The sequence below is a fragment of the Leuciscus leuciscus genome, assembly GCF_965113295.1.
Source record: "Leuciscus leuciscus genome assembly, chromosome: 11".
Classification (NCBI taxonomy): domain Eukaryota; kingdom Metazoa; phylum Chordata; class Actinopteri; order Cypriniformes; family Leuciscidae; genus Leuciscus; species Leuciscus leuciscus.
In genome coordinates, this window is record NC_138735.1 from 12061752 (window position 1) to 12082741 (window position 20990).

Here is a 20990-nt window from a genome sequence, read left to right on the forward strand (position 1 = left end):
GTCGAGAGAGTGCTAAAGCTCCTCAGGTCGTATTTTTTGTGGCATATATTTGTAGAAATTATCATTCTTTCTAAATGTGATGTAAATATGTCCTGTAACTACCAGATAAACAAAAACAGACGCGACTGAAGAAGTAAGTGTGTCCTCTTTCTTTTGTGAAATAGACCTAATGGTAACGGTAATTTATTTCTGAGTGACTAATGTGCAATTTTGACATAAATTAATTCATTATGATCAATGTATCACTTTTTACTGTAAACCTGTGGTAAAACATCGATGCTTGGGTTTTAAATATCCAAGTAAACAACAAAAATAGCAGCAAACGGCCGCTTTTATCATGTTTATTTTCAACGCTGTTTCCAGTGATTTCTGATTAGTTTTCTGATAAAACTTCCATTTGATGGTGAAATGATGGCACACACACACACACACACACACACACACACACACACACACACACACACACACACACACACACACACACACACACACACACACACACACACACACACACACACACACACACACACAATAGTGACCTTTGTCTTGTTTAATAATAATACAAATGATGATGATAATAATAATATCATCATCATTGATTTTTTTTAAATGATTACTGTCAATATTAATAACAGTGATGGCACTGAAACTAATAATAGTTTCCCTTTCAAGGGAACTCGCGTTGCGTCGAAATGACGCTATGGGAACGCTTTGCGTGATGACGTCTTGAAGCACATGTAAAATCAGTCCAATGGTGTGGCGGAACGTCAGAGGCGGGTGACGTCACGTACCAGGAAGCTATAAAAGCCGGCCCGAAACAGAAAACGAAAGCTTTCTGAGTCTTCAGTTGCGCTCTGTGTTGAATCTGTCCTTGTTATTTGGTGTTGTCTGTCTATATTATATATATATATTCAGTATGGCGAGCAAGCAGCAGTTTAGAGTGTGTGTCCATCCCTGCCCGCGTTATTTAACGGGAGGTGATACTCACACTCTTTGTGTTGTTTGTTTGGGTGAGGAGCATGCCCAGTCAGCACTCGAGGGTGGTGACTGTGTGCATTGCGAGGCGCTTCCATTGCGTACGCTCCGATTCCGCTTGGCTCGGTTCAATCCCGATCAAGTTCCCCAGGGCTTGGGTCCCGCCGCTGCCGAGGCACGGCGTCGATCTCAGACCTGGGGTTCACAAATGGATTTATCAGTGGATGTTGAGACGGGCTCTGCCTTATCTCAACATCCTTCTGATAGATCCAGGGCCTCTCATCATGGTGTGGAAGCACGTGCTGCGGTTTCTTCCCCCCCGATGGAGGCACCAATACTGCAATTGTCCAGCTCTGAGGAGTTGGACGTTGTTAGTATTGAAGCTGAGTCTGAGGATTCGCCACCTCAGTCTCACGCTTTTGAGGAATTGCTCGATGTTGTCACGAGAGCAGTTCACAGATTATCTATTGAGTGGCCAGAGGATAGGCAGGACGTTCGTTCGAAAAGTAAGCTCGACGAACGCTTCCTGCCATCTCGTACACAGCCTCAGCGAAGAAGCCTTCCGTTTTTCCCTGATCTCCACACCGAGGTGTCGAAATCGTGGGGAAAACCGGTTTCATACAGAGTGTATGCACCACAAACATCCCACTATTCTTCCATTCAGAAATATAAAGAATATGGTTATGGGGAGATGCCGAAGGTGGAGGAGACGCTTGCGAGCTATCTCTCTCCAGCAACGGCATCTTCCCTGAAAGCTCCTTCACTTCCCTCTAAGCCAGTAAAATTCACATCATCTCTGGTTCATAAATCGTATGCAGCCGCTGGTCAAGCTGCAGCGTGTCTGCATACGATGTCTATTATGCAAGCCTATCAGGCAGAATTATTGGGGGATTTAGAGGAGGGCGGGGGAATTGGTCCTGACACAGTGGCTGAACTACGCAGAGCCACAGATCTGTCTCTCAGGGCCACCAAGGAGACCGCTAAATCAATCGGGCGGTCTATGGCAGCCCTGGTGGCCACTGAGAGGCATCTGTGGCTCAATTTGAGCGATATAAAAGAGAAAGAAAAGCACGTTCTCTTAGATGCTCCGGTTTCCACTGTTGGTTTATTTGGTGATGCAGTAAACAGTGCGGTAGCTAAATCTCAGGAAGCTGCTAAACAGGCAGCTGCATTACAAAAACTTCTCCCCCGCCGTTCTTTCATTGAGGCTGCTGAGCGGGAGCAGCCTCACTCCTCTAAAAAGAGCGCTGAACATCGTGCCACTCAAAAACAGAGTGTGTCCTCTCGTGCTCCCCCACAAAAATCTCTGGGACACGGAGGGCGCTCTCAAACCCAGCAGTCTTCGAGGGGTAAAACGGATCTGCGGACCGTTATTACCGCCAAGAAGGCTGCTGGGAAAAAGTCCTGATGTCTGAGGGCTCAGGACAAATGAGGGTAGTCCCCCCGAAGCAGAGCGGTTAACACCTCTTTTCACGGTGCCCGTCTCTCTTCGGTGCCCTCAGGGGACCGTTCTGCCAACCCTGCCACCTCTGGTGTTACAGGGCGCAGCGGTCTCCGGCGAGGACATATCTCAAGGTCCACCCGGAAACGTAGTGGCCTCGGGATGCCCGCCCCCTCTGAGGAGGGTGCTAGAGCAGTCTGTTTGGTCGTTCCCTGCCGGTGCGCCGTTACAGGGCGACGAACCGACTACTCAACAGCAGGAGAAAAATACGGTGCCCTCAGGGGACCGTTCTGCCAACCCTGCCGCCTCCGGTGTTACAGGGCGCAGCGGTCTCCGGCGAGCACATATCTCAAGGTCCACCCGGAAACGTAGTGGCCTCGGGATGCCCGCCCCCTCTGAGGAGGGTGCTGGAGCAGTCTGTTTGGTCGTTCCCTGCCGGTGCGCCGTTACAGGGCGACGAACCGACTACTCAACAGCAACAAAATCCAGAAACCAGTCTCGAGAGACTGGTACCTTTAGTAGAATCTTTGACAGCGTGGAAGCTACTGTCAAATGTTTCTCGTTGGGTCCTGCAGACCGTGGAAAAAGGGTATTAGATACAATTCTATTAACGCCCACCGCGGTTTATGGGGGTCCTGCCCACAGTGGTGGGCCCCGAGCAGGTTCTGGTTATGGAACAGGAAGTAAACACTCTGTTAGAGAAAGGGGCCATAGAATATGTACCCCCCTCCAACAGGGAAACCGGGTTTTACAGCCGGTACTTCATAGTTCCAAAAAAGGACGGGGGATTGCGTCCCATTTTAGATCTTCGAGTTCTGTACGAGTCAGCCATGCAGCTCAAGTTCAAAATGTTAACCTTGAGACAAATCGTGCCACAGATCAGGTCCGAGGACTGGTTTGTCACGATAGACCTCAAGGACGCATATTTCCATCCGTCCGTGTCATTGGAAGTTCCTGAGGTTTGCTTTCGGGGGCAAAGCATACCAATATCGAGTTCTTCCATTCGGCCTGGCTTTATCACCCCGCACTTTCACCAAATGCGTGGATGCAGCTCTGGCGCCTCTGCGCCTCCGGGGTATTCGCATCACGAACTACATCGACGATTGGTTGATTTTAGCTCAGTCGCATTAGATGGCGGTTCAACATCGAGATGTTGTTCTCGCCCATATGAAAGAGTTGGGGTTACGGCTGAACGCCAAGAAGAGTGTGCTTTCTCCATTTTAGAGGACCACTTTTTTAGGCGTGGTTTGGGATTCAGTGTCGATGCAGGCGCGCCTGTCATCGCCACGCTTTGATTCCATCCTGGCAGCTGTGAGAAGTGTAAAGCTAGGCCAGCTACTCACTGTCAAACAGTTCCAGAGACTGTTGGGTCTCATGGCAGCAGCTTCCAACGGGATACCTTTTGGACTGCTGCACATGAGGCCCCTGCAGTGGTGGCTCAGGACCAGAGGGTTTTTCCCCGAGGGGCAACCCATTTCGCACAATCAAGGTCACGAGGTGATGCCTACGTGCCTTGGTTATGTGGAAGAAACCTTGGTTCCTGTCCCAGGGCCCAGTGCTGGGAGCTCCTTGTCGTCGCAAACTGCTAACGACGGATGCTTACCTCACGGGTTGGGGAGCGATCCTGAGGGTCGCTCATCTCAAGGTCTGTGGGAAGACCATCATCGTTCCTGGCATTCTATAGCCTAGAGATGTTAGCTGTCTTCCGGGCTCTGAGGAGCTTTATCACAGGTCTCAGGGGACACCATGTGTAGTACATACGGACAACACGTCGGTAGTCGCCTATATCAAGGGGGTTTGTGCTGGCATGCCATATCCTCTTGTGGTCCCAGGGGAAGTTGCTGTCACTCAAGGCAGCCTACATCCCCGGGGTCCAGAATATAGGAGCAGACACTCTGTCGAGACAGGGGCCGAGGCCCGGGGAATGGTGGCTCCACCCCCGAGGTGGTGGAGCTGATATGGAAATTATAAGTGGATCTTTTTGCGTCTCGAGAGACGTCTTACTGTCCACTTTGGTTCTCCTTCACGCATCCAGCTCCTCTGGGACTGGATGCTATGGTACAGACGTGGCCGAGGCTACGTCTGTACGCCTTTCCCCCAGTTGCTCTGCTCCCGGGAGTTCTGGAAAGAGTTCGCAGGGACCGGGTTTGCCTGCTTTTTATAGCCCCGCGCTGGCCGGGCAGAGTATGGTTTCCCGATCTTGTGTCCCTCCTCGACGGGCATTCTCTGGAGTTACCCGTCAGGAGGGACCTTCTGTCCCAAGCAGGGGGCTCAATATTTCACCCCCGCCCAGAACTGTGGAATCTGTGGGCTTGGCCTCTGAGGGGGCCCAGCTCATAGAGTCAGGTCTCTCAACTGAGGTTGTTGAGACCATTCTACAGTCCAAGCTCCCTCCACGAGGAAGCTTTATGCCCTGAACTGAAGAGTATTCACCTCTTTGTGTAGTGACCGTCGGTTGGATCCAGTCAACTGCCCAATTGGTACAGTTCTGGAGTTCCTGCAGGACCGGTTCACTGCAGGTCTGACCCCGTCCACTTTAAAGGTTTATGTGGCGGCCGTAGGTGCTTACCACAGTCCTTTGGGTGGAATGTCTGTGGGGAAAGACCCTTTGGTATCTCGTTTCCCTCGTGGCACTTGGAGGTCCTCCTCCCTTTCGAAATCGGACCAGGAGGCGAATAATTTGCTTTGCCCTGTTCGGGCGTTAGACGCGTATGTCCACAGAGCTGCCCTGTGGCGTAAAAGTGACTTTTGCTCCCCTAACAAGGGAGGTCCAGTGTCTAAGCAAAGGATGAGCAAGTGGGTGGTTGAGACTATCTCACTGGCTTATGAGGCGGCTGGACAGCCTTCTCCTTTGGCTGTCCGGTCGCTCTCTACTAGGAGTATGGCGGCCTCTAAGGCCCTTATATCAGGAGTATCGTTACAGGACGTCTGTGATGCGGCAGGCTGGTCCTCACCGCACACCTTCGTCAGGTTCTACTCTCTGGATTTAGACTCTACTCCAGGGTCTCATGTTTTGTCTTCTTAGTGCTGCTCACATGATTACACACAGGACAGACATTTGTAGCTATGGAGGCGTTGGTATAGACGTTCCCATAGCGTCATTTCGACGCAACGCGAGTTCCCTTGAAAGGGAACGCCTCGGTTACGACTGTAACCTCGGTTCCCTGAAGAGGGAACGAGCGTTGCGTCGAAATGACGCTATGGGAACGCTTTGCGTGATGACGTCTTGAAGCACATGTAAAATCAGTCCAATGGTGTGGCAGAACGTCAGAGGCGTTTTTTAAACTGCATTATCATATTATTTTAGTAAGGCTGAGGACTCTTAAATAACTACAAATAACATATGTTAGGGAAATCTGTTCATGTTTTCTTACGCGTTTCTGGATTTAAAAAATATATATATATATATCGGCCGAAATATTTGTATCGGTATCGGCCTTAAAAATCCTTTATCGGTCGGGCTCTAATATATATATATACACTCACCTAAAGGATTATTAGGGACACCATACTAATACTGTGTTTGACCCCCTTTCGCCTTCAGAACTGCCTTAATTCTACGTGGCATTGATTCAACAAGGTGCTGAAAGTATTCTTTAGAAATGTTGGCCCATATTGATAGGATAGCATCTTGCAGTTGATGGAGATTTGTGGGATGCACATCCAGGGCACGAAGCTCCCGTTCCACCACATCCCAAAGATGCTCTATTGGGTTGAGATCTGGTGACTGTGGGGGCCATTTTAGTACAGTGAACTCATTGTCATATTCAAGAAACCAATTTGAAATGATTCGAGCTTTGTGACATGGTGCATTATCCTGCTGGAAGTAGCCATCAGAGGATGGGTACATGGTGGTCATAAAGGGATGGACATGGTCAGAAACAATGCTCAGGTAGGCCGTGGCATTTAAACGATGCCCAATTGGCACTAAGGGGCCTAAAGTGTGCCAAGAAAACATCCCCCACACCATTACACCACCACCACCAGCCTGCACAGTGGTAACAAGGCATGATGGATCCATGTTCTCATGTAATCAGTGCCAAGCGATGCCTACTGAGGCCATCCTTAAAAATATTTTGGTTTGCCGTAACAGCCAAAAAAAAAAAAAAATAAAAAGGGGTCGGTTGGTCGGTCTATATATAGCCTATATTCTTTCTTCTTTTTTTTAAAAGATTCAATGTAGAGTTTTGGTTCATTTAAGAGACGAGCGCGCGGGCGCCTCCATGTCCTGATTATATTGCCTGCATGCTACAATTAATACAAAACGAAATTCACTTTAAAGAAAGGCTTTCTACAAAAAGCCTACAGTAGCCTACAGAGAAATTTAATGTCGGAGCGTCTTGCAGGTGAGCATGTGGGGGAGAGATACGATTTTCGATCAATCATCAAATATTATATTATTTTGCTTTTGTAAAACTGTATTCGTAATGTATGTAACTGTATGTCCCAATCAATGCAGCACACGCTCTCCTGTTCAGGCCATCCTTAAAAATAGTCTTGTTTGCCATAACCCGACCGACCCTGTCAATTTAGGACCGACCCAATTAATATTTTTTTTACCCTTTTGGACTAAAAAAGTCCCCTTTGGTTTTTAAGTTGATAAAAAAACGACTTGCCGGTTGTAAACTTGCGTTAACTTGCGAAAGAATATAGGCTATATATAGACCGACCAACCGACCCCTTCTTTTTTTTTTTTTTTGGCTGTTACGGCAAACCAAAATATTTTTAAGGATGGCCTCAGTAGGCATCGCTTGGCACTGATTACATTTACACCATCAGCTGTCCAATGCTCTCTGTCTTTCAGAAGCAGACTGCGGTTGTGTTGCAGCATCTTCCATCTCTTGTAGTTCATTGTCTGTGTATTCTGGTTCAAATAAGTATGGTTGGTTAAAAAAAAAAATCAAATCTTCATCTACATCGAAATCTGCGGACATATTTACGAATACAGTTTTACATACAGGGCGCGTCTTCAGCTGCTTGTAAACAGACCGTTTTGCGCTCCCGGCAATGTCGGGACGTCATCTTGTACAGTAGATGGCGATAATACTCCTAAGGAGTGAGCAGCCAGTAACAAGTAGTAGTAGAAGAAGAACGCCGTAATCTCAGTTCTCGCGCATGCGTCGTGGCGCTCCCGTGAACTCTCGTCAGAGGCCCACATTGAAGAACACTAATAGTTGAATAAAGTCGTTATTTTTGTTGTTTTTTCGCACAAAAAGTATTATCGTCGCATGATAAACTTAATGTAGAGCCACTGTAGTCACTTGGACTATTTCAACATTTTCTTCACTGACTTTCTGGGCCGGCGAGTTTCGGTCCCTCTGGAAGCCTATGGAGGAGTGAGATAGCTCTCAGATTTAATCAAAAATATCTTAATTTGTGATCCAAAGATGAACGAAAGTCTTACATGATTGGAACAACATGAGGGTGAGTAATTACTGACAGAATTTTCATTTTTGGGTGAACTAACCCTTTACATCACCTTTCTTTCCCATTCTGACATTCAGTTTGGAGTTCAGGAGATTGTCTTGACCAGGACCACACCCCTAAATGCATTGAAGCAACTGCCATGTGATTGGTTGATTAGATAATTGCATTAATGAGAAATTGAACAGGTGTTCCTAATAATCCTTTAGGTGAGTGTATATACAGTACATATATATATATATATATATATATATATATATATATATATATATATATATGATTAATCTCATATAGGACGGGTTTGGTTGAGTTAATGAACGATGCAGTAAAGCGCTTCATTGTACAGCGCATCATCTTTAGCTTTAGCGTGCACATCTCAAACAGCAATGCACATTTATAACTATGATTGGGACTGTCATATACATGACATTATAATGAGAACACTATTGTAATAAAACGTTGTGAATTCTCTGGGTTTAGTTGCCGTTTCAGCGCGTTTTTGTGGGAATGGTTAAAACAGGGGTTACATATTCTGACCAGCACAGTCAAGTTTACTTGTGCATTTGCGTCCTTTTGTGCAGATATAAGTTGTAGCCTAATGTTAAGTTTATGTTATATAAGTATCTGATTAATCTCATATAGGATGTGTTTCGTTGAGTTAAATAACCTGCTAGAAAAGTTATTCAGTTTCCCCGTGCTCTTTCTCTTCAGCTTCAGTGCGCACTCAAGTTATTAATTTAGTTAATTTATATATATATATAGCCGCTCAGGAGAAAACCGTGATGTCGTCGTCCAGCTCAGTTCAGTTCTCATATAAAGGTGTCAATGCAGGCAGATCAATATTATTGTTGAATATTAAATTTAATGTTCAATTTAATGTCCCCAACTAAGCAAGCCAAAAGCCTATGGCAACAAAGGTGAAAAAGGCGACAGTGGCAAGGAACCAAAAATCCATCAGGTGACAGAATGGAGAGAAAAAAAAAACTTGGGAGAACCCAGGCTCAGTCGGGGGGCCAGTTCTCCTCTGCCCAACGAATGAACAGTGTATGATTATGATTCAGGTAGCATTCAGGCATATTATGATTCAGGCAATTTACTATTACTGTAATATTAAACATTTATTTAAAAACAAAACAAACAAAAAAACATTGATGCATTATTATTAATAACTATCACTTCTCGTATTATTTTCATCAACAATATGGTTTGATTAAAATAATTTCCTTATTGTCAGTGCGGAGGCTATTTCATTTTATTTGTCCATGGCACATGCATTTTGTTTCTTTATATGCAGCCCAATGTTATCCAATGACTTGTTTGCATTATTTAGGTAATTTATTTAATTTTAATTTATTGTTAGATAAAAGATTTATTGGGAACACTTTACAATACGGTCTCATTTGTTAATGCATTAACCCTCTGAGGTCTGAGCTGTTTTCTGGCCCTGGAGGTGTTCTGACATGCTCTGACATTTGTGCTTATTTCTGTTACTTGTGACATTGTCATGGCTAAAGTCTGATTACACTGTATTTAGCACAAACTCTGCTACAATAATATATCAGCAGCATGTATGTAAAAGTTTGTAGTTTTGAGATAATGACATTTATGCGTGGTTTGTGAAAATACCCCAAAAAATTGTTACTGAAATAAGGCCATGAAACCCATACTGATTATTTCTTCACAAGACTTTTGAAAATTGTATCACGTAGCCTAGAATATTTGCTCCAAAACTATGTGAAAATCACCCTGACTGCTCATTCAGATAAGACAATATATTGATTTTAAATTTCTAAGACATGTTTTGTGTGAAAAAGCCTTATGCGAAGAGGCGTGATCATCTCATGAATATGTAAGCCTTCAACACCTGAGAAAGACAAAGACACTCCCCTAACTGCCCTATTAGGAGCTATCAGGCCCTGTCATTCAGAGCAACCTTGCACAAAGAATGAGGAGATTTAAAAAAGAATGGCTTTTAGATTGTTTGGATTTATTTACAACACAACATAATCCAAAAATACACAACAAATGACAAAAGAGCACATTGAAAACTATGATCCAAAGACAGAGACCTTTGTGCCATTCCTAAAAACATTGTACATACCTTTCATTTCCAAGGTGTTTAATTTTCACTTTACCATGTTCATGTACAGAGACTCATGTGAATGTTGAAATCAGCAGGACTCAGTTGCATCTGGTCCCTGAAAAAAAAGTGAACATACTGGTATCAAGAGAAACTAGGCCTGCACGATTTTGGGAATACATTTTAGATTTTTCTGGTTAAAATTGCTTTTTAAAATTCACAGAATACACACACACACACACACACACACACACACACACACAAATGTTTCCAACAATATATAATATAATGAACACCATGTTTGTTGTGCCTTGTAGGCACAAGCTATGTGCAGTACTGCATAAAATAATAATAACAATAACCTATAGCAGCCTATAAATCTTCCAAAAGATTTCAGTAACAATGCTAGAGAAAAATATATTGATTATCTTGTGTTACTTCAAATGTTTCCATTCGTTATGATGATATGAAATGAGATAATAGTAAAAACATAAAGCTTAATGTTTGGTGCATTTTTCCTTTCAAACGTGATCGCGCTCCAAAATATGATACATTCAAACCCACAGCGCGCTCCAAAATATGATACATTCAAACGCGATCCCGCTCCAAAATATGATACATTCAAACCCACAGCGTGCTCCAAAATATGATACATTCAAACGCGATCGTGCGCGCTCCAAAATATGATACATTCAAACGCGATCGCGCACGCTCCAAAATATTAAACATTATGGTTATACATATCTATGTTTGAGCAGATATCCACAAACAGTATTTAACAGTAAACACGGGTCTAAATAGTATAATATTCACCATATATCTAGCAACAGTTCAACTGCAATGTGAAGTTTATGCAACAATACCATAAACTAATAAGTAAGAATTTCTTACCTTACATCTTTCTTGTCTTCAAATCGCGTTCTTCTTCTTCTGAGGTAAATTCAATGCAAGCTCAGACGTGTCTTCCAAACTCGACGAAAAGCAGAGACTTGTGAAGTTTGTTGGTGTTTTGTGTTTGAGGTAACGACCCAGCTAACAATTTAACGTTCTGGGAACGTTAGTTTTTGGTTCCCAGAATGTTCCCAAGAACGTTCCCTATTGGTTAGCCAGGAAAGTTTTCTTTACGTTAATAGAACGTTCCCTATAGGTTAGGGGAACGTTCCCGGAACGTTGCCGAAAGGTTTCCAGAACGTTCCCGAAAGGTTCTCGGAACGTTCTCCTAACGTCTACACATCCTGATATGCCTGTACACAAATTATAGGTCTAGAAACAACATATTCTACATTGTTTATTGTTCAAACACTTAAGAATCCTATGAATATATTATTACAATAAATTGAATTTACAGAAACTATCATTAATAAGTAAATCAATCAGTTTGTATTAAATAAATAAATCAGCACACAATCCATGTTTTTGTTGATTCATTGTTTAATTATCAACCTAAAATAAGTCATTAAAAACAGCGTTAGCAAAATGTATTCAGGAACAGTAATTTACATTTAATATTTCAAACATGAAAAATATTTCAATAAATAAAACTGCACAAACATTTTAATTAAAACTATCTTTTTGCAGACTGTAGCCTATAACTTTGGCTAAAAAGTTGAAAAAGTATTAATTTATATACAATATACATGAATGTGCCAATCTTCACTCCGCTCAAAACATTTAAACTCCCAACACCATCTGCAAATTTAACAAGAAAATAAAAAGACAACGTGTTACATGTACAAACAATCCCATGCCAAAATTTAAGCCCTGTAAAGGCATTAATATTCATCCGGAGCAAATGAAAAGAGTGAGGTGGGATTGTGTGTCACAAGCTGTAGGAGATATGAGAGCACGAGCGCTGCTGGTATCGTGTATTTATTCAGATATTTCAGCATCAATGTGTATAGAAAAATGTATATATTTGAAAACACTACATTGCATTTATTTATATTGCACTATTTATTATTTCAGACTACAAATCAAAAAAGGAATGTTTTATATAGGGGTAAGGATACCCATTAAGCCCATGTACCCTTTAAGCCCACTTTCAACTCTGAAGTCAAATAAAAAACAGAGAAAATAATATTTAAGTCTAGTGAACTCTGACCTGTGAATTCGCTCTACATATAACGTATAAGTCTCACCTCCAATGAAGAATTTGAAAACCTGTAACTGCTGTGTTGTTTATGAGAGAGAAAGTGAAAAAAAGTTTGAAACTGCTATCAAATTTTTTTTTTTTTTATCTCTGTGACTTTACACCTACAAATTCCACTGTCACAGGTGCTCAGTTTTGCTATAATGATACCCTCACAGAACATGGTAATAATCAGTCATCCATGCAAAAGCAAAGGTCGGTGTAGTTTACAGGAACATCTGTCCAGGCCAACATCTGATGCCTTGATGCCTTCCGCTGGGATCCCAGAAAACCTGAAATAAAAGAAATAGTACAGTTCAAAATCTATCATACATACATCTCATCTGGTATCACACATTATCATTCCAGGTTCACTTTAAGATATGCTCAATATTAGGGCTGCACGATATAGAACAATTTAGAGTTTATTTAGAGATATCAGCCATATGGTTTAGTGCATGCGCGGCTCCAGGTTTGTATCTCGTAAATTACCCCACTAATAATGCCCAGAATGGCACCAAACTTCTACAGTAGTACAAATAGGTTCTGTACTCATTAAACGAGGCATTGGAAAGTTTGTAAGTACATCAGGAGTTTATTAAAATAACATTTGCCTGACGGCGAATGCTACTGCTGATGTTGACGTCACTTTATGAGTACAGAACCTATTTGTACTTCTGTACTACTCATTTTCCCCGACATAGAGCAGACCGGCACACAACAAAAACTGCTGTTCGGATGTTCCCTTTTCTGATATTTAAGCATTCGTGACATTTTAATTAAAACAGAAATAAGAATTTTAGTGTAATAAGCGAAAATTAACAGTAAACTCAGAGATCACCTCCCGCTGCAGATGTGTACAGAAGTGAAAAGCGGAAATGCTTAGACCTCTTTCCGGTTCGACCGCTGGGCGCTCCGCATAACCCCTATTGGGGGGATTTTGTAGAGGAGTGAACCTGCATAGAAAATTACAATAGATAACAAGCATTGATAAATACAATAGAAGAAAAACACAGTTGAAATAAGCAGTGCATTATGTTTTTCAGTTAAATCTGAAAACATCAGGTACAGAAATTGAATTATCAAAATGTAAAATAAGTCTTCACTGTAAAAATAAAATAACTATAAATTAATTAAATGTATCTTTGCTAAAGCTACAAGTCATTTTCTCTTTTGATGTTTGATCACCATTGGCGACACAAACAGCTGCGGGTACGTTAGGCTGCTGTCCCTTTAAGACGAATGCGCAGACCTAATATAAATGACACGTATACGTTTTCTTTCTGTTTAAAACACAAGACTGTTTACGAGGAAAATCGGCAAGATGGGCATTTTGCCTTCATTTTGCGTGCACGTGTCCGTTTAAGCTCAAAAGAAAGGCAAAGAGAACTGAATTCGGCTAAACTCACCTTCTTCATCTACTGACTGTGGATGGCATCAAGGTCTTGTCCTGAAGAATCACAGGGCCAAACAATAGGGATTATATCTCATCCGGTAACAAGAGCAAAGCCATAACTTTAAGAACTCTAATGATATATTTACCCCCTGATATTGCATTGGGGATATCAATTCAAACATTTTTAAAGGCTAAGAGTATGAGCCACAGCTGCCCAAGATATCTGTGAAAAATAACTGCCTAAAGTTGTCGACCCCCTGAACCACATTCAGCATTTAAAAGTACAAAGAATTTCAATATTGATCAATAAAAAAAACATACGAATACATAAATACCTTTGAGTTGGACAGTATGGTGTCAGTCTCATTGGCCAACATAATTCAAAAGAGACTATAGTTAAATGAATTATAATTATATCTATGACCATTATAATACTGTATTAGTCGCCTATTATTTAGCTGATTATTTAGCCTAAAGGCTTCTCAAGGACAATCTCACTGAAAAAACCTGGGGTTAATGATTTTAAAATGTGAGACTTATTTCAAAAGCATAAATCTTACAGACCCCAAACCTTTGAACAGTAGTGCACTGTATGTTTGAGGTGGTTTTGCTGACTAGTCATATGGTTCATAGCCGTGGAGATTTTCTTGGACAGGGGGTGCAGCAGGCCATCACAGCATGATGATCTAGGAACATAACAAGCTATTTGTCACAGAGCCAACAATATTACATGGGATTGGTTTAATAAAAGGAACCAAGCTAGAACAGAGGTGAAATGCAGAAAAGATAAATATATAAAAATCTTAAGATAATACATTGTGAAATAAATGCATATGGAATTATTATCATGATTAAACAATAACTCACCCCTTGTTGTAGAGGATTTTTTTTCTCTCTCGCTATTCTGAAATCACATTTCAGCAATATTGGTAAGTGACGTCACTGATTAAGTTAACAATACAGTGCATTCTTTTAGGTGAAATAAATTAGCTTACTTCCAATCACCCATTGACAAATTACCAGCAAAACTATAAAAAACTGTTATCTACACTAAATATGTGTTTAAAAACCCAAACTTTCATAAATAAGACCTTAACTTAACGTAACTTAGGCCTAACGTTCTCTTCTGAAACCGGTTAGCTTAGATGCTAACGGACTTTTTCAAAGACACAAAACCATTTCTTTAAAGTAAAATTCAACAGAAGCGTGTCAATTACACATAAGAAATGTGTCAGGGACGTTTGTGTGTATTATTTGTGAGATTTTGTTGACTAAACTTACCTGAAAGCAGTGAAACCAACAGCGACAGTCGGGAGTTTTGTTGTTTGTCAGTTGTTGATGACGTTTCTGGTTTCCATCTGCTCTCGCGCACGTGCGCGCTCCAGTGTTTGATAACGCGCATGCGCATTAAAACACTTCAAAGTCACGCAGCATTTAAATAAACATATAGAATTAAAATGTATAACATAATTTAAAATATCATTAATAAAAAGTTATTGCGAATAGATCTGAACGTTGTTGGTTATCTTATAACCTTAGGGGACCGTACTGACGACGTTGTCAGTTGGTAATCTGCCTGTTAAGTGATATTAAAATAATAACCTGCAGAGAACGTTCCCAGAACGTTCTCTTTAGGTTATAAAAATAAAACCTAAAAATAACCTGCAAGGAAACGTTCTGTGAAGGTTCTCTTTAGGTTATAAAAATAAAACCTAAAAATAACCTGCAGGAAACGTTCTGGGAAAGTTCTCTTTAGGTTATTAAATAACAACCTGCAGGGAACCTTTCCAGAACGTTCTCTTTAGTTTATAAAATTAAACCTAAAAATAACCTGCAGGGAACGTTCTGGGAAGGTTCTCTTTAGGTTATAAAAATAAAACCTAAAAATAACCTACAGGGAACGTTCTGTGAAGGTTCTCTTTAGGTTATTAAATAAAACCTAAAAATAACCTGCAGGGAACGTTCTGTGAAGGTTCTCTTTAGGTTATTAAATAACAACCTGCAGGGAACGTTCCAAGAACGTTCTCTTTAGGTTATAAAAATTAAACCTAAAAATAACCTACAGAGAACGTTCCTAGAACGTTCTTATTTGGTTCCCAAAAATAACCAAATGGGAACCATATGGGAACGTTAGGGGAACGTTCTGTGTTTGCTGGGGAGGGCGTTCGCGTTCCATGTGGAGATTTGCATGTGAATCACTTTTGCGCGAGTGGGCGTGGTCGAATTAAAAGTAATTAGCAAGCGTTTGAGATCCTGGACATCCTGTTGGTTTTATACAAATTACTTAAACAGAGAATATTTGTTTTCAGTTTGAATCCGATCATTTAAAAGTACACACTTGAATGTGTATAAAGGTGTATGGCTCATAAATGTGTGACAAGTATTCGCTGAGTTTTGTTTCAGTTTATAGACGTGCTCAAGAAAAAAAAGTTCACCGCGACGGAGAGGCAGAACCAGGGCTGGACTGGGACAAAAAATCGGCCCGGGCATTTTGGCCCAGACTGGCCCACTATATGATCATAAATACTACCCATCTTTGCACGCCCTTAATTATATGCATACACTGTAAAAAAATTCTAACCCTCCCAAATCAAAAATTTCAAGTGACCGATAACATCTACATTTTTCAATTGGCCCAAGTGAAATTCTTGTTGCAAAAGTCTGTTAACATTGGCTCAATGAGAAATAATACGTGAGACTAATTGAAAAATGTAGATGTTATTGGTCACTTGAAATTTTTGACTTGGGGATGCAACTTTTTTTTTTTTACAGTGTACCAACTCCTATTCCTTAAAACCACTAATGCCATGTGATGAGTTAGTATAGGAACGAGTGAAAATTTGACATTTATTAGGGCCCGAGCACCGATGGTGTGAGGACCCTCTTGGAATTGCTCTGTTTATTATTATTATTATTATTATTCTTCTCCGCATTTAATTGCATTTTTGAGGGCCTAAACATGCTCGAAAACTCACAAAACTTTGCACACGCGTCAGAATTGGCGAAAATTTACATCTGATATAGGTTTCAGAATTGGACGGGGCAAAATGGCTCGATAGCGCCACCTATAAAAGTTCAACGGAGTGCGCCTCCCGCAACGTTCCACGTACGTGCACGAAATTCGGTACATACATGTAATCACCTAATACCTACAAAAAAGTCTCTTGGAGCATAGCCCTAAACACAACAGGAAGTCAGCCATTTTGAACTTCCTCTCAGATTTTTGTGCAGTTTTTGCCATTTTCAGGCCTCGTACTTAAACGAACTCCTCCTACAGTTTTAATCTGATCATCTTCAAATTTGGTGAGTGTAATCTTAAGGCCTTTGCGACGTTAAATTGCGAAGATCTTGAGTTTTCGTCGAAGGGCGGGTCCTCGGCGTCCTGACAAATTTCGATGTTTCGCCATGAAACAGGAAGTTGCTGTAACTCAGGCATGGAATGTCCAATCTGCCCCAAACTTCACACGTTTGATAAGCGTTCTGTCCTGAACACATGACCATGCTCATATTCAGTTATAGTCATAGCGCCACCTGCTGGCAACAGGAAGTGACATGTTTAACACTGTTATGGACTCCTAATAACATATAAAAAAGTGCCAGCAAGTGCTAAACATGCTAACAACATACTAGAAGCATGCTAAAACATGCTAGCAAACTCTTAGCTAAGTGCTAAAGCATGCTATTTTTGCAATTAAATAGGAATTTGCTGTAACTCAGGCATGGAATGTCCAATCTGCCCCAAACTTCACACTTTTGATAATCGTTCTGTCCTGAACACATCTACATGAGAATATTCAGTTATAGTAATAGCGCCACCTGGTAACAGGAAGTGTCATGTTTAACACGTTGATGCCATTCTAGCAACATGTTAAAAATGCCATTGACTTCTAAACATGCTAGAAACATGTTAAAACTTGCTAGCAATACTTAGCTAAGTGCTAAAGCATGCTAATTCAATGAAACAGGATGTTGTTGTTACTCAAGAAGGCAATGTCCAATCTGCGCCAAACTTAACACTTTTGATAAGCGTTCTGTCCTGGACACATGACCATGCTCATATTCAGTTACAGTCATAGCTCCACCTGCTGGCAACAGGAAGTGACATGTTTAACACTGTTGTGAACTCCTGATAACATATACAAAAGTTCCAGCATGTGCTAAACATGCTAACAACATACTAGAAACATGTTAAAACATGCTAGCAAATACTTAGCTTAGTGCTAAAGCATGCTAATACTGCAATTAAATAGGAATTTGCTGTAACACAGGCACGGAATGTCCAGTCTGCCCCAAACTTCACACGTTTGATAAGAGGCATGGCCTGAACACATCTACATGAGAATATTCAGTTATAGTAATAGCGCCACCTACTGGTAACAGGAAGTGTCATGTTTAACACGTTGATGCCGTTCTAGCAACATGTTAAAAATGCCATTGACTTCTAAACATGCTAGAAACATGTTAAAACATGCTAGCAATACTTAGCTAAGTGCTAAAGCATGCTAATTCAATGAAACAGGATGTTGTTGTTACTCAAGAAGGCAATGTCCAATCTGCGCCAAACTTCACACTTTTGATAAACGTTCTGTCCTGAACACATGACCATGCTCATATTCAGTTACAGTCATAGCGCCACCTGCTGTCAACAGGAAGTGACATGTTAAACACTGTTGTGGACATATAAAAACATTAAAAAGTGCCAGCAAGTGTTAAACATGCTAACAACATACTAGAAACTTGCTAAAACATGCTAGCAAACACTTAGCTAAGTGCTAAAGCATGCTATTGCTGCAATTAAATAGGAATTTGCTGTAACACAGGCATGCAATGTCGAATCTGCCCCAAACTTAATATGTAACATGCAAGAAACATGCTAGCAACACATAGCTAAGTTCTAAATCATGCTAGAAATGCTAAAGAAAGTTGTTGTAACTTAAGCATACAATGTCCAATCTACCCCAAACTTCACACGTTTGATAAGAATTATCTCCTGAACACAAGTCCATGCTCATATTCAGATATAGTCATAGCGCCGCCTGCTGGCAACAGGAAGTGATGTTTAACATTGTTCTGGACTCCTAATAACATATAAAAAAGTGCCACCAACTGCTAAACATGTTAGCAACATACTAGAAACATGCTATCAAATACTTAGCTAAGTGTTAAAGCATGCTATTACTGCAATTAAATATGAATTTGCTGTAACTCAGGCATGCAATGTCCAATCTACCCCAAAATTAATATGTAATATGCTAGAAACATCATAAAACATGCAAGAAATGCTAAAGGAAGTTATTGTAACTCAAGCATACAATGTCCAATCTGCCCCAAACTTCACATGTTTGATAAAAGTCCTGCACTAAACACATCTACATAGCGATATTCAGATGTAGACATAGCCCCACCTACTGGCAACAGAAACTGACATGGTTAAAACAGTAATGCAGTACTAACCACATAACTATTGTGTACTAAGCATGCTAGAAACATACTAAACATGCTAGCAACTACTATACCTCCTTAAATGCACATTGCCCAACCATGCTCTGTCTTTCTAAAGCCACCGAGTGACGATGGCACGAGTGCGAGGGCCCTTTCATCGCTGCTTGCAGCTTTAATTAATTAATACAGTTGACCTATACTCCACAGTGATGAATCCTAAAACAAGCTATAAGCTGCAATGACATAGCAATACCAGTGTTTCTCACAGGATTTTTGGTCAAACTGTGGTGGGTGGAGTGGACCTCGGTCCTTCTAGGGGGGTCTGGGGGCATGTGCATTTTAATGTTAAATTCATCAATCTGGTGCACTTTGTGAGTTCAAAATTAAAAGCTCCAACCCATATTCAGTGTGCAAATTAAACGAAAAATTCAAACCTCTTTTAGTTACAGTGTCTATTTACATTACACCTACTACATAATAATAGTTATAATATTAATCCAATGACAGTAATAGCCATATTTTGTAAAACAAATGCACTAAAAAATAAAGTAAACTTTCATAATTAGTTTTGTACCAATTTCTATACTTGAAAAAGATAAGCCCATGATCTTTTATTTTGACGCAAACTGCATCAAGCTTTTATTTTGGCGGAAAACATGGTTTACAAACGCCTCTCATTAAATTTCTAGTGAATTGCGGTAATCGTCTTTATATACTGTCTATGTAATCGTCAACTATGCAGATGTGGAAATAATCTGTAACTGGGTTATGGGTTCCTACACTCGATCATGACATAGCTTAAGTGTTTTGAAAATAGTTCTGCTTACCGCAGGCTCTACACTTTCTCATCTCTCTCCTGATCCTCCTCACTATCATCATCACTGGAGCTGATGAAGGGCAGAAAACATATATTTTGACACATTTTACAGTGTCTGCTTTAAGGGCCTGTTTCTATTTTTTCACGCTATTTCTCTGCACAATCCTTGCGTTTCTTCTCCATCTCGCTGACTATTTTGACAGATACACACTGACACTGCTGCGCGCTCGCTTACTCGTTTAAAGTTGTGATTGGGCCAGCCCAGTGTCAATCAAGAAAAGAACCAATGGGCCGCTGATCTACGTGTTTCATGGGCTGGTCTGTCAGAAAAAAAAAACCTAATAACACTAGGGTTGGGTACCGAAACCCGGTTCCAATAGAGAACCGGTTCCGACGTAAACGGTAGTATCGAGACCGAATAAGAACGCAACTTTCGGTGCCTGATTTCGGTGCCGGACTTTTTTCACCGCCCCCTATAAAACATCCCGCGGCACGAATGATCCAATAACAAAACATCTCCAGTTAACCAGCAGAGCATTCATTTAGTTCGTTTGTTAAATAAGAGACGATCTAGCGTGAACGCACGTGCTCGCGTCTCAGATGAGTATGTGCGCGAGTTTGTGTGTGTGTGTGTGTGCTCGCGTCTCAGATGAGTATGTGCGCGAGTTTGTGTGTGTGTGTGTGTGTGTGTGTGTGCTCGCGTCTCAGATGAGTATGTGCGCGAGTTTGTGTGTGTGTGTGCTCGCATCTCAGATGAGTATGTGCGCGAGTTTGTGTGTGTGTGTGCTCGCGTCTCAGATGAGTATGTGCGCGAGTTTGTGTGTGTGTGCGTGAGACTTTAGATGTGACGTTGTGCATTTCATATAGTTGGAGCATTCAGCAGTATACATGTATGTGTGAGTGTGACTACTTAGTATATGTGTATGCAAGCGTTTTATGTGTGCGTGAATGAAGTTCGATTTAAGCCCTAGACGGCGCCTCATAGCCTATCTATTAGTTCTGGTGAAATAAAAAAATATAGCCTAATGCACACAAAGTGTCCCTGCTTGATATACAACCACTGATGAGCATAATCGGTTTTAAAAAACAACAACAAACAAACAAACAAAAAACTTCGAATGTGGATTAGAACCCAAAACCTCTGACACTCTTGACTAAAGTTCAAGTTCAGCTGCAGTGTTCCTCTTAAGGGTAAGTCTAGTATTTTAATGCCAACTGCAAATCTTGCATATCAAGTATGAAGTATATTTATATGAGGCTATACTATGTGTGTTAAATATTTCTGCT

At 41.1% G+C, this 20990-nt stretch overlaps 1 protein-coding gene and 1 long non-coding RNA gene across 3 annotated transcripts in view; one reads left to right on the top strand and one right to left on the bottom strand.

Moving 5' to 3' along the window:
• gnal (guanine nucleotide binding protein (G protein), alpha activating activity polypeptide, olfactory type) overlaps positions 1-20990 on the top strand; it is a 168288-nt gene that overhangs the window by 47443 nt on the left and 99855 nt on the right. The window lies entirely within an intron of this gene.
• Positions 12898-15218, bottom strand: LOC309509875. The gene is made up of 6 exons (XR_014210095.1): positions 14726-15218; positions 14312-14348; positions 14060-14130; positions 13780-13834; positions 13458-13534; positions 12898-13004 (listed from the first exon to the last, which is right to left on the bottom strand). It is a non-coding gene; the product is annotated as an uncharacterized lncRNA (long non-coding RNA).